The 12429-nt window shown below is 41.3% G+C and overlaps 1 long non-coding RNA gene across 1 annotated transcript; it reads left to right on the forward strand.

Moving 5' to 3' along the window:
- The first annotated feature begins 6938 nt into the window (after positions 1-6938).
- LOC107051800 lies at positions 6939-12180 on the forward strand. Its single transcript, XR_001463690.2, has 4 exons — positions 6939-7117; positions 10023-10128; positions 10221-10333; positions 12114-12180. It is a non-coding gene; the product is annotated as an uncharacterized LOC107051800 (long non-coding RNA).
- The last annotated feature ends 249 nt before the right edge of the window (positions 12181-12429 follow it).

The following is a 12429-nucleotide window of genomic DNA, read 5'->3' on the forward strand; positions in this document are numbered from 1 at the left end:
TATTTTACCCCTTTTAAGGTATTTAAGGTGCACGGAATGTAAGAGATGCAAGTCTTACACTGAGCACTGTCAGCAGGTTGAGAGTTGGTGGTGAAGCATTAGTCCCTATTTCACTATGCTGAGCCTGGGCATCCCCAATTCTCGGCACCTGCAAGAACTGGAGTTGGGAGCCTATGTCTCAAGGGCTGTGACACAGGCTAATATAGAGGTATGGATATGATCACAGGGGAATTTAGCACCATGTAGCAAATGCTCAGGAGCGCATCTGTTACTTGTTGGTGGCTTTCACTAGAAATCCTGTAAGGAGAAAAAGGCTGAGTTTGCTTTCCTTTCTCTCTCTTCCCCGCTGCTTTCCACAGGGAGGCTGTTTTCTCAGTTGGAGCAAAATGCCATATCTTTCAGTTAAAAGCGTAAGATTTAGAAAGAGAGAAAATATTTCTTTGCACAACAGGTTGCTCATAAAACCCACCAAAAATATTTTTGGTATTTTAGTTAAAATATTGCTTGTTATGACACAGTCTCTTGTGATTGCTGTCTTTTTCCAGAGCCTGTATCACAAAGCAGCAAACTATCATAAAAGTCTATGGCAAGAGCACACTTGTGGCCAGGCCTAGATCTCAACATTTCTTTTCTTTCATTTCACACAATTTCTGCAGGCATTACATGAGGCTTCGCACATCCACCTTAGTCTGGAAACAGTCTAATCTTTATTTGCCAAAATGATAGTTTAAAACTAGAAACTAGCCTAAGAGCCATCGTGTGTGAATTGAGCAAATAATTGTAACATCTTCTGTGTCTCCCGCGGGGTTATTGTTATTTAAAAAAAATAATAAAAAAGCCAAAAGGAAGCACTGAATCTTTCTGTAACCCGTTGGGTGCGCAGACAATAAAATTGCTTTATATGTGTCCCTCTCTTACCCTTATCTTTCTTCAGAGTAACAAAAGAGGAAGGCAATAAAAACAAATACTTTATAGCATGGTAACCTCTGAACTGCACTGCTTTAAAGGAGTAGCCATATAATGTAACACAATATGATGGTGCTGTTTCCCCTTGTGAAGCCCAGCTAAGATGTAAGGTGAGGGCTGCATCCCGTGTGCAGCTTTTGAGCTGCTTCTTCAAACTTTGGTTTAGTTAATGTGGTACAGATGTCTAGAGTTACTGATACAGCAATCCCCTTAGGGGCTGTTTCAATTAAAATACTAAGGTATAAAATCATTAATCGTTTGGGATGGAAATCCCAGCTCCTAAATAGTTCATTAGTATAAAACCTTAATGTAGAACAGAATGGCATGAATACCACAATTTCTTGCTTGTGGGCCAAAAAAAGGAAAAAGCAATTAAAAAAAAAAAAAAAACAACCTCTGATTTCCTAATTGAAAGAAAAGAGAAGCCCAGTGTGCTGGAAGAACTCACTGGATTCAAATCAAGATAAAAGCGTAGCATTTATCTTGAAATTTAAATGATACTTTCCTCATTTGGAAGTATTGGGTTGAAAAGAGCTTCCTGGCTTCTTGAAAAGAGACCTTACATACTGGCACTTCCAGAATTTCCCCGTTCCTCTTTTTTTTCTTTCTTTTTTTTTCTTTTCTTTTTTTTTTTTTTTTTGGTCAGCATTGTTCTGAGTTCTCCTCATTTGCCATTTGGGGCACTCATGAAATGTTCTTTTTAGGTAAAGCATGGCAGTATCTTAGAGGATGTCCTTTAAAAGCTGCTAATTCAACTGCTTGTGATCATACTTGAGTCATTCTTTTTTCACCGCACAACTGTTCTTGATCTTTCCTCTGGAAGATAGACCTCCAGCAGTAACTTGTACACTCTGCACATGGACAGAGCAATAACTTTCCATGGGGTCATGAAATCCTTTTTAAAGAATACTTTGCCTATAAGCTGTCCAATGTGCTTTGCTGGGGCAGTTCTTTGCTGCCAGGGTGAGTCTCTGCATTCCTGCTGAATCCCTGGATGCATCAGAAATAACCCCATGGGACATGAGAGGGGGGGTGAGCTGGGAGGGATTATCTCATGCTTCTCAGAGCTGCTGTGCTGTGAAAAGAAATGGGCCAGATTTACCTGTTTCCCCTTTTTTATGATCTTCTTTGTAGGAAAAGAGGCTGATGATGGTAGAGCTAAGGAGAAATATGTGTTTCTCAGTACTGCAGCCTTTCAACATCAGGCAAGAGTAGAATTGAGGCTATTTTTGGACTTCCCCTAACGACTTTACCTTCATAGAGGAGAGATGCATTGTACCCGCCCTACCACTCCTGATCAGTGGAGAAGCTTTCAGGTGTGACTTTTCCTTTGGATTTGCACAGAAAGTACTCTGGAATAGGCATCAAACTGGAAAGGTTTTAGGAGTGAAGTGGCAGTTCCCCGTGTTTCTTACTTTTCTTGCAAATCTTTTAGCAGAAACATCAGCTGCTTCTGCAGCAAAAAGCAGAAAGTTAGGATGTGGCAGTAGTTGATTTGCATCTGATCTTTGGTGTATCTTTTCTGATAATGAAATTCAGTGAGTTTCCACACGTCTTTGCTGTCACCAGGTGATTCTTAGTGCTCTGGGATGCAGGCTTCAAATCAGTAGCTATCTAGCAGGAGAGGGGTTCGACTCTTCCCCTCGATGCAGCCTTGGCAATACCTTTTTGCATTTGCTTTTGTGACAGGATGGCATCTTTGCCTGTGAAAGACATTCTGGAAACTTCTCAGCATGGTAATGTAGAAAGAAGACATTCGTGGTCGTTAGTTCTAGACAAGAAGCAGTACAGCAAACTGTATCTCTCTGACATCCAACAAAAGGTAAATATTGCAGATATGCATAGGATCTAATCTCAGATGCCTAAAGGAAGGAGTAATCTTCTGGAATCCTGCTAGATTTGTAGGGGTGAGAACTGCTTACCCCTACAGGTAGGGAAGTTCAAAGGGCTGAAATGAAGCCTTGCTGTGACACTTCATTATGTCTTAATTTTCAGGCAGAGGAAGACCTTGGCCTCCTTAAGACATGCACCAGCAGCAACGTAGGAGACTGGAAGGAAAGTCAACCTCCAAACATGGTGATTTTGTCACTCGTACATTCATGAAGAGGTATAGCAGTAAGAAGGTTCTGTGAGTGCTGGGGGATAGCTTGGCTGTGAGCACTTTTCTTGATGTTTCCCGGTCCAGTGCCAACCTGAAGTTGTTCCACACCTGCAAAGTTCTTCCAACAGGAGTTAGAGCAGTCCCAGTGTTTTTTAAAGGAGATGTGTTAGAGAAATGGCATCTTTGTTTGGCACATGTCTGTGGAACAGATTGCTTCTGCAATCAGATCGTTTACTCACTTTCAGTCCATGTTCTCATCTCTTTAAAATGGGCACTATAATGCTCTCTCATTATGCACACGCTTTATGGGAGAGGTTCAGTAATCATTATGAAAAGGTCAGATGCTTCTGTGAAGGGCACCTATAACTGAGTCTATAAATAAATAGCCTGGAAGCCTTTAGGAGAGGCTAACAACTTATTTATTTTTTATCCTGCTGGTTGCAGGGAATGTATAAAAGCACCAGAATACTGCTAATTAATTGAGTGCCTTAGTTTTGGTTTGGGGGCACTGAAATACCACTGGGTGTAGCAATTGGCTTTGTATGCGATTTGACCAGCACTGAGCTAATACCAATGCACAGTGTGGATCTGTGAGATCTGTGCTAAGTCTCGCTGGAAACCATGTTTCTTAATTGAGAAACACGTGTGTTTTATTGAGGTGATGCTAGGCTGCAAAACACATCCTCAGCAGCAATGTGGCACCCGTCCTTTTCCGCTTGGCTTGGAGCAGAAGAGATCTGTTAGTGTTGCTTTTTATTGACTAGTCTGAGTGCTGCTACTTCTTTGGATAGTGTTCAATAGTGTCAGGTCTGTACTTGAAGTGCTCAGTTCTCTAGCAAGGAACTGGTTTAATTCCACATTCTGGCAGTGTTTAAAGAAGATAGTAAGAAGTGCCTAATTTACTTTGAGTTCATTCTGCTTTTCAGGGAGGAAATCACTCTTGCGCTTCTTGTATGCCAATAGGCCAGTCAGTTATATTTGTATGTTATCTGCCCATGCGGTGTTTTGGCTGTAATGGGAAGAGTTGTGGTGGAACACAAGGACAGCCACAGTTCTGGTGGATGGCAAGAGATGGGGGAAATCTTGGGCCATCTGGAAGGACAAGGAAGACTGACCCTACTCCCTTACCCCAAGGGGTAAACCAATAACAATTTTCTCATGCATGCTTCTCTATAAAATGTTGGAAATTTTCTGGAGTTGACCACATCATAGCAAAATGTGACACCAAGAGCAGGAAATTCTGACCTAAAGGTGCTGCAGAATCTGAGAGAAGCAATCTCAGAGTAAAGAACCTTTCATCTAGTGATGCCATTTGGTGCCTCTTGGGAAGTTTCTCCCTAGGGAAACTCATTTAATTGCTTTAGCTTTTTGCGTTAGCTTTTCGTTTCAGTGTTTCCAACTACTAGAGAGAAGCATGTAAACTCAGTGTGGAGATGTTCAGATGCTCAGGCTCCTGATTCCTATTGCATAGCTCGTGATGAGGTCCTGCCCAGCAACTTGATCCCTGGCTACAGACTGAAGCACAGAAAAGCCGCTTTACTTTAACCACAGGACATAGAATGCCCCATCTTTTTCTCTTCAACCAAGGAGACTGGAGTAGTAAAGGGAATTCAGTCACCAAACTTCCTAGTACATCTTAATCCATCCTACCCCTGGTTGCAAATCTGCTTAGGCCTCTGATTCTTCCTTGTGTCACATAGTTTTATGATAGATAAATACAGAGCATGGTCGTTACTCATCTTACAGTTCTGAAAGCATTTAGCCAGGCTGGATGTTTATTTTTGATCTGATTTAAATAGCTGGGTTGGAAGAGTGGCCTTTTCCTTTGACAACCTGATCCCACCTGGGTTTGCTTTTATCAACAGTGAAGAGAATAGGGCTCAAACCTTCAATTGCTGCATGACAGACAGGCTCATTCTTACCTGCTAGGCTTGCGTAGGATTGTCCTGGGCTTTTGGCTCTTTGTGGGTGGGATTTTAATGACTGCAACCTTTCTACTGTTACTGGAGAAAAATCCTGAAAGCCCTCACTACAGAGGAATGGAAAGCATCTAAGTACATGAAAAGAAAAAGCAGGGGCTGCTTTAAAAGGGAAATGCACTGTTGCATTAGGGAGAAAAAAAAAAAAAGACCCTCCAGGCTTTGTTCCTGACTGCAGAGTGATCCATTTTAAGAAGGAAGATTTTCTGTCTCATTTTGTCTTCTGTCCACTGCCTGTTACTTTTATCTCAGAATAAGAAATGTTCTCCAACTTTTGCATTTACACTGCTTTAATCCTGGTTGCAGAGAACCACAGGGCAGCCCCTGTCTCTAGTGCAACACTGGAACACTTCAGCACAAGAATGGAGAGAAGGCCCTATCCAAAAACTTGGAGGCAACAGAAGATACAGCAAAAGCTACAGCTGAAGAGCACTTGTGTTCAGGAAGGCATAGAAGAAAAGAATTACACTGTATTATCACACTGCCAGCTATTCTGGTGTCTGCCCAGCGTTCCTGAGTACCCAGGGCAAGTGGCTGTGGTCAGGGTTTGGTTTCTATGGAATGGCAGTGCCTGAATTTTGTAAATATATGCAGAATCAGTTCTGAGTATCTCTGAGGCTCATGTGATCACACCTGGCAGATGTTCTGCCTCTTGAGATCTTTGCTGCTGGCTTGGATGCAGATTTGAGCTCCCCAGCAGTGTGTAGCACATCTGTTGTTTCTGGAAGACGTACTTCTGAAAGATGAATAAGCTTGGAGAAGTAATTCAGAAAACATAGAATGTTGGATTTTTGTTGTTTTCTTTTTTGAGCTGATCCTTAGCTCACACCTGGAATCTCCTAATGCAGCTATGCACTGCATGATATGTTGTGTAGTGAGAGTTTATTTGGGTGATGCTCAGTGGTCTGGGGAACAGGCTTAAAATGTGGAGCTCTCTAGCAGCAAAGCTATTCAATTTCTCCCTCTGACCGTGAGCACATCAGCCAGTCTTGCAGCTCATCTGGTTGGCCACTTAATCCTCGTATGTAAGAAAGGAGTTATGTTGGTCCATGCTACTCCTGTGGTGCCCTGGGTAGAAATATTGCTGTCACTGGTCCGTTTTGCAGTTTATACTGTCTTTTGCTCAATTTCACTTCATGGTAGCCTTAAGAGGGGAGTTAGATGTGTCATGAAGTTGGAGAAGGCAGGGGAGGGGGGATTTTCTGAGTCAATATATCACCATGTCCTTCAGAAGCTCACAGAAAATTTCACTTTTCTTTCTCACCTGGATGCAACCTGTTGCTACTTGCGCTTAGTCTTAGTCCAGAATAAGGGGGTAACTCCTTTAATCAACACGGAGCAAATTTAGATCTTTCCTGAAAGGCGGTAATATATTTTTGCAAGCAAAGAAATGTAGTATCCTGATAACCACTGGAGTAGACTCTTTCCTTTAAAGCAGAAAGGAAGATTTTGCCCACCTGATGCTGTTTGCTTTGGGAATCCCTACTAAGTTTTATAGCCATTCTTGACTGCCAGTCCTGCAGGCTCCATCTGCAGGAGTTGGTCTGGAAAACTCTCATTTACACACGTACTAAGACCTTACCATATACAGGGGTGCAAAGCCAGGACCAGACAGGATGTAGGGTTAGCTGGTCAGCTTAGCGTTACAGTTGTAGAATCACCGATTCAAGCCTCAACTTTTGATACTTTTTATTACTGTCCAGATGCCCTTCAGGAAAGTTTTCACCTCTATGTTTCAGTTAGAGAACTGGTGAATTTGTTCTTTTTTTTTCCAGTGAGCTACTGAAATGAGACTAATTTCCCCAGTATTTCTCTGGTGAGACTCTTTTCTCCTGCAATAGCAGCAAGATGCTTAATCACTATTTTTCTTTCCTTCTTTTGAAACAGGTAATAAAGTGTTGCCGTGCTAGGCAAATGTATGAGAATGATGAATTCAGTAGTACGCGAGAAGAGGTCAGATGCTGCATTGAGTATCTTCCGTGAGCGAGGAAATGCTGAACTTCAGCTCAGTATATCACTGCTGAAGCTGTGCCCGGCCATGGGAGATGACAAGCAGTTGCTACCAGCCAAGGTATTCCTGCAAAACCAAACGTACATTTTGTGCAGGGTTAGAAGATGATGGGCTTGATTATGCTTATGCCCTTTTCGTTCTTTAAGAAAGAGATTTGTTACATTTGCAAAAGGAGGATAAGAGAGGATATTTGTTCTACAAGTGCTGCTCCTGACAAAATATTTCATCTCTATTTTTATTTCTTCTTTCTACAATGGCTGCTATTATTTTTGTCTCATTATTCATAGACCTTTTGAGGATTAATTAAGCAATAATTGTGAACGGGCCAGATTTCTTATTTAAAGGTTCCAGATCAGCAAGGCAATGAATAAATAAGACAAACAGATTTTGCTAGGGCTTAGAGTGTATTAACTTCGTCTCATTTTTCATTAGTTTGGTATCGAGGTTTTCTTTCAGTCTGCTGCAATTGCACTGTATATAAAAAAAATCTGCTCTCAAAGGCAAGTCAGTAGTTTCAGGGATTTATAAATACTGATGTCTGAATGTGGCTCCTGCTTGCATCATGACATTTCATACTGGAAGAGAAGAAGATTCACCATCTGGGCAATGTCTCAAGATCCCTTGTCACCAGCCTTTTTTCCCCCATTCTTCAGCCTTTCTTTTGTGCCCTCTTAAGGGCAGTGACATATTTTTTTTTTTTTTTCCTAGAGCTGAACCTATTTGAGAAATAAATACTTTACATTTATAAAAGCTAATAACTACTGATAATTTTATGTTACTCTTGTTAAAAAGCCTACCTTATGCACGTTACCCTTATGCTGTGCTCTCAGATGTGGTCAGAGGTTGTGCTGTTTCATGGTCTTGGACTGAGCTGTCATAGCTGTAATGGCTCAATTCTGTGACGTAGCTGCTTGAGTTCTTTGCCAAGTCTGGAAATAGGGGAAAAATTGTGTGTATGTCCCTAGGAAAGGAAGCATGTGTTTTTCTGTCTCTGCAAACTTCATCACAGAATGGAAAATACTTCTGTGTATTTGTGTCTTACTGAGCTAGAGGTATTCTTCAAAACAGAGATGTGCAGAGCATCAATCCATTTTTGACCCAAGTTCTTTTATTCTAAGAAAGAAAATAATTCATCCTTACATTAAGCTGTGGTTGGATTAGACACTGGAAATTTGAATAGTAGGGGGAAAAGGAATGGCTGCCATAAAAAATCAGAGAAAGTCTACGTTCTCTCTGGAAAAATTCCAATCGTAGCTACACAACTGGTGACATCTCAACATCTTAGAGCAGTTGTTGTCCCAGAAAGGGGACTTTTGTGTGTTTTTTGGTTTGTTTGTTTCCTTTTGGCAAGCTTGCACCTTGGAGGAGAGTGTCTGAACACCAGGCTGCGTCCCATAACTGCCTGTGTAATGGCTCTTTTCTCTAATGAGCAAGCTTGGACATTTTATATTTTTCTGTCTGTATACCTCACTCTGTCTAAACATCTCTTACGATATCATCTCACCCTGAAATCTTGTTATTATGACAAATGCTGTAATAACTGGAGAGATCAGCTAACCCTCTAATTTATTCCTTCCAGGAGAAAGCAATTCAATTCAGGAGATACAGAGGGAATACAACAGTACAGAGTCAAGATAGTTCTTTTCTCAGAGTAGTTTAACCTATACTGCAAGAGATGTATGGGTGGATGGAAAAGAGTTTAGTTGCCCTGCCCAAATGTTGCTTGGTGGTAAGGAGCCATGTAGGCTTAGAACTTAGTCTGTATGGCAGCTCAGTGGTTCAGTTTCGCCTCCTGATACTGGTGAAGACTACATAAATGTATAGTCTGTGCCCAGAGATGAACTGGCTCTTGCTATGCCCCATCTTGTCCCGCATGTATGTCTGTGTGTATGTCTGCATCTGTCTTTCCTCCTTTAATTATACCCTTCGTTACTCACTGTCTGAGTGCAACCTAGAAGTCTTACAGGTAATCCTGTGAATTTTGTGGAAATGAGTGTCCAGATAGAAAAGAAATACCCTACTGAGGAATGGGTTCCTAGGTTCATACTTTATTAGACCCTGGGGAAGCCACACTGTGGAACTTTTTGGAGAGCAGAGTACGTTAACTGCACTGAACTGAAAAAGCAATCTGTTGGGTGTTTGATTTTCAGACTGCCAACAAACCCCCCCAAATCAATTAGTCACACAGCTGTACCTTCAGTGCATGTTTTCCTGCTGTTCACAGGGAGAAGCCATTTTATTTGCTTCTAATTATTTTTGCCTTCAGCTTTTCTTGCCAGCTAAGGTAGGCACTACTCTTTGTGGGAGGATTAGTTCCCAGGTAGCTCCTGAACTTTTCAGATCTGTTGTATTCTACACTGGATACATGCACTGTCATCAGCCTCTAGCTACTGTTTGTACTGCTATCTAGCACACTTGTTGAGGAGGGAGGAAGGCAACCATGTAGACTACCCCCAGAACCCTTAATGCTATTGTGTAGGGTAAATAGAAGTCCACTTCTTCCTAGGGCCTGATCTCCCTGTGTCTTTTCTAGATTCAGATGGAACTTCAGAATGCAGCTTGAGTTGTTTGGATACATTGACCTTAGTAAATTGTTTATGTACATGCTGGGATGTGGGGGTGTGTGTGTATATTGCAATCTGCTGTGTAGGTGAGCCTAGCTTGGCTGGGCAATGGTTTTAACACCTGTAGGTGGTTTTCTTTTTTTGGGTATGCTTGAAGTTTTACAGGTTGGATTCTGTCCTCCCTTTGAAGAAATTTTCACTTGTCAAATATGCTGGCTGTCAAGTGCCAGTGGGAAGAGGTAACCCACTGTGATTTGTCTTGGGAAGTACCCGTATTATCCTGGAAAAAAAAAATGTATCCAGGTTTTACTGTTACTAGAAGTGCCACTGCAGAAATTCATCTGAGATCCAGGTGTCAACAAATGTTTTCTGTGCACTAATGGCTCATTTTTTAATCTCAGCTTTAAATTAGGAGAGAAGAACCTTTTTCATTACATTCCAAAGAATTGTGAAAGATGTGGAAATCACTGCTTGGAAAACTGTACTTCTACAGGGAGCTGAGTGAAGGTAGGTCCATTGCCTATTACATATGTAGACAGACTTCTATTTTTTCCTGAGTAGGAAGCAATTTCTTTGCCAACCTATTTTATCTTTTTCAGTCCTACTGATTCTCACTGCAATGAAGTACTCAGGACACTTTTTTTGAGCCCACCACTACAGTCATCACAAAGACAACACTTAGTCCAAGAAGATTCTAGGCCTTCTTCAGAAGGTGAGAAGTACTATTATGGGGCATAACATGAGTGGTGAACTTCAGGTGCCAGAACTGCCACATAGTGAATGACTGCCAGCTACTGACTGTGCGCAGTCAGGAGCCAGCAGGTAGTAGCCACACATTTAGTTTGCAGTCCTAGCTATAAAATAAGGATTTTGGTCATTGATTTTACTGAGCTAAAGCTGAACATTGTATTCATCATACCTCCTTCCTATCCATCAATCAAGTATAGGAAATCAAAAGGATTTATACAGAAAGCTCAGCTGAATGTTCTTCTGTTCTCCCACCATTTGAAGGAATTCTTGTGTGTTTGGGTGTGTCCCCCCTTGACAGCTTCAACTACACAGTTCAGGTGAAAGAGAAGTATAGAAAAGGACTTGTTGCTGAGCAATATAGGAAAATCTCAGGATGTGCATTTTCGTAATGATATTGCTACAGAGTATGGATTCCTACGGAAACATGGTCTGCTGGCTTTGTATAAGGAGCAGAAGTAAATGTAGCAGTTAATGGGGGAAAGTTCGCTTGCAAAACAAACTAGTGCAAAACACTTTAAATCTGTGTGAATCCCTCCTTTAAAAAGCTGCATCAAACTTCCGCATCCCAGGGCACAATACAGCCCTTGGTCAGTAGCCTATGATCCTCTGCAGTTGTGCTCGATGCAAAAGAGTGTGTGTGTATCCTTTATTTTAGCCATTCAGTGAACAAAAAAATAACAATCCTTTCAGTGAGATGACTCGTTTCAGCACCTACACATTTGACATTGGGAGAATCCATTTACAGATGTTTGATACCACCGTTATTGTTAAGACTCATCTGGGATGCACTTTACATTTCCTCATATTAATCTTCTTTCTTTGCTGCAGTGATTTCTTAGGTGTGGGGTGCAGGCTTTGCATCTGTGGCTGTTTTGCCATCTGCTAATGGTTGCCCAGGCAGGAGTTGGTCTTATTTCAAGGCTCGATCTGAGCTGCCCCACAACTTCTCTACCACTTAGCGGAATGTTTGGCATGGGGAACTGCAGAAACCTTTCACTTAGCCCCAGGTTTTGCATCTTGCTGTGACTTACCTCAGAGATTTCTACCCTCCCTTTCAACTCAGCTGAGTTTGGGCAAGCAGTTCAAATGCTATTAGGAGTGCCTTTTAGGCAGTCACAGTGCAATTGTGCAAACTCATGCCCTTAGAAAACCACATCTGCAAGCTTCCCATTTCAGTTAAAGGGTAAGAACATAATAGGATCTTCTCACCACAGCCAAAGGTAGCAGGGCATTCTGTGGAAGCGAAATTGGAAACGCTGCCTCTATCTCTGTCCTCCACTGGCTGTCCTAGGAGCAGCCTGAAACCTGACATAATTTGGTAATTTCATTCTTACAACTTCAGCTACCCTTAATGACCTTTAAAATTGATTTGCTTCATTTGCTTTGGTTTTAAGAGATTACACTTAAGTAATGCTCTGCTGCATTTAATGTTTTGTTGTATTCTAATTTACTATGTAATGACTCTCTATATTAAATAATAGTAACAACTTCTGAATTTATTAATCAACAAGAGATGACAGAGAATTCACATTAAGCTCTCTATATATTTTGAATCGTTTATCTCCCAGGTAACATAAGAAAACTGTTAAATCATACTGAACCACATTCCTCAGCTGATGTAAATCAGCTAATATACAGCAGCTGAATTTTGGGCCCATTATGTTTTCCATAAAAGATGTCTTTGCCTTCAGAGCATCAATTATCCATGATTCTTTTACTTTTCTTGTTTTCTGCCCTTGCAGGTGCTGCTAATTCCCCTATTTTCTTCCAGAAATGGGAAAAATGATCTATATTAGGAAATGCGTTCTTCCTTTCTTCAGTAAGCTGCATTTTCATTTTTGGCATCCATATTTAAATCCTAATGTACATACACATATGAATGATGTGAGTTTTACTGCTGACAGTTTTAAATCCTACCATGTATCAGCTGCATAGACAGTTTAACCCCTTCTGGGCTTCACCAAAAGACAATACGATTTTTGCAGAAGAAGAGAAAGGGATGCAGTCAGTGAATAATCCCTATCTTCAAGTCCTACCATCCAAAATCAGTTAACACTC

Source organism: Gallus gallus, chromosome 4 (assembly GCF_016699485.2).
Source record: "Gallus gallus isolate bGalGal1 chromosome 4, bGalGal1.mat.broiler.GRCg7b, whole genome shotgun sequence".
Lineage (NCBI taxonomy): Eukaryota > Metazoa > Chordata > Aves > Galliformes > Phasianidae > Gallus > Gallus gallus.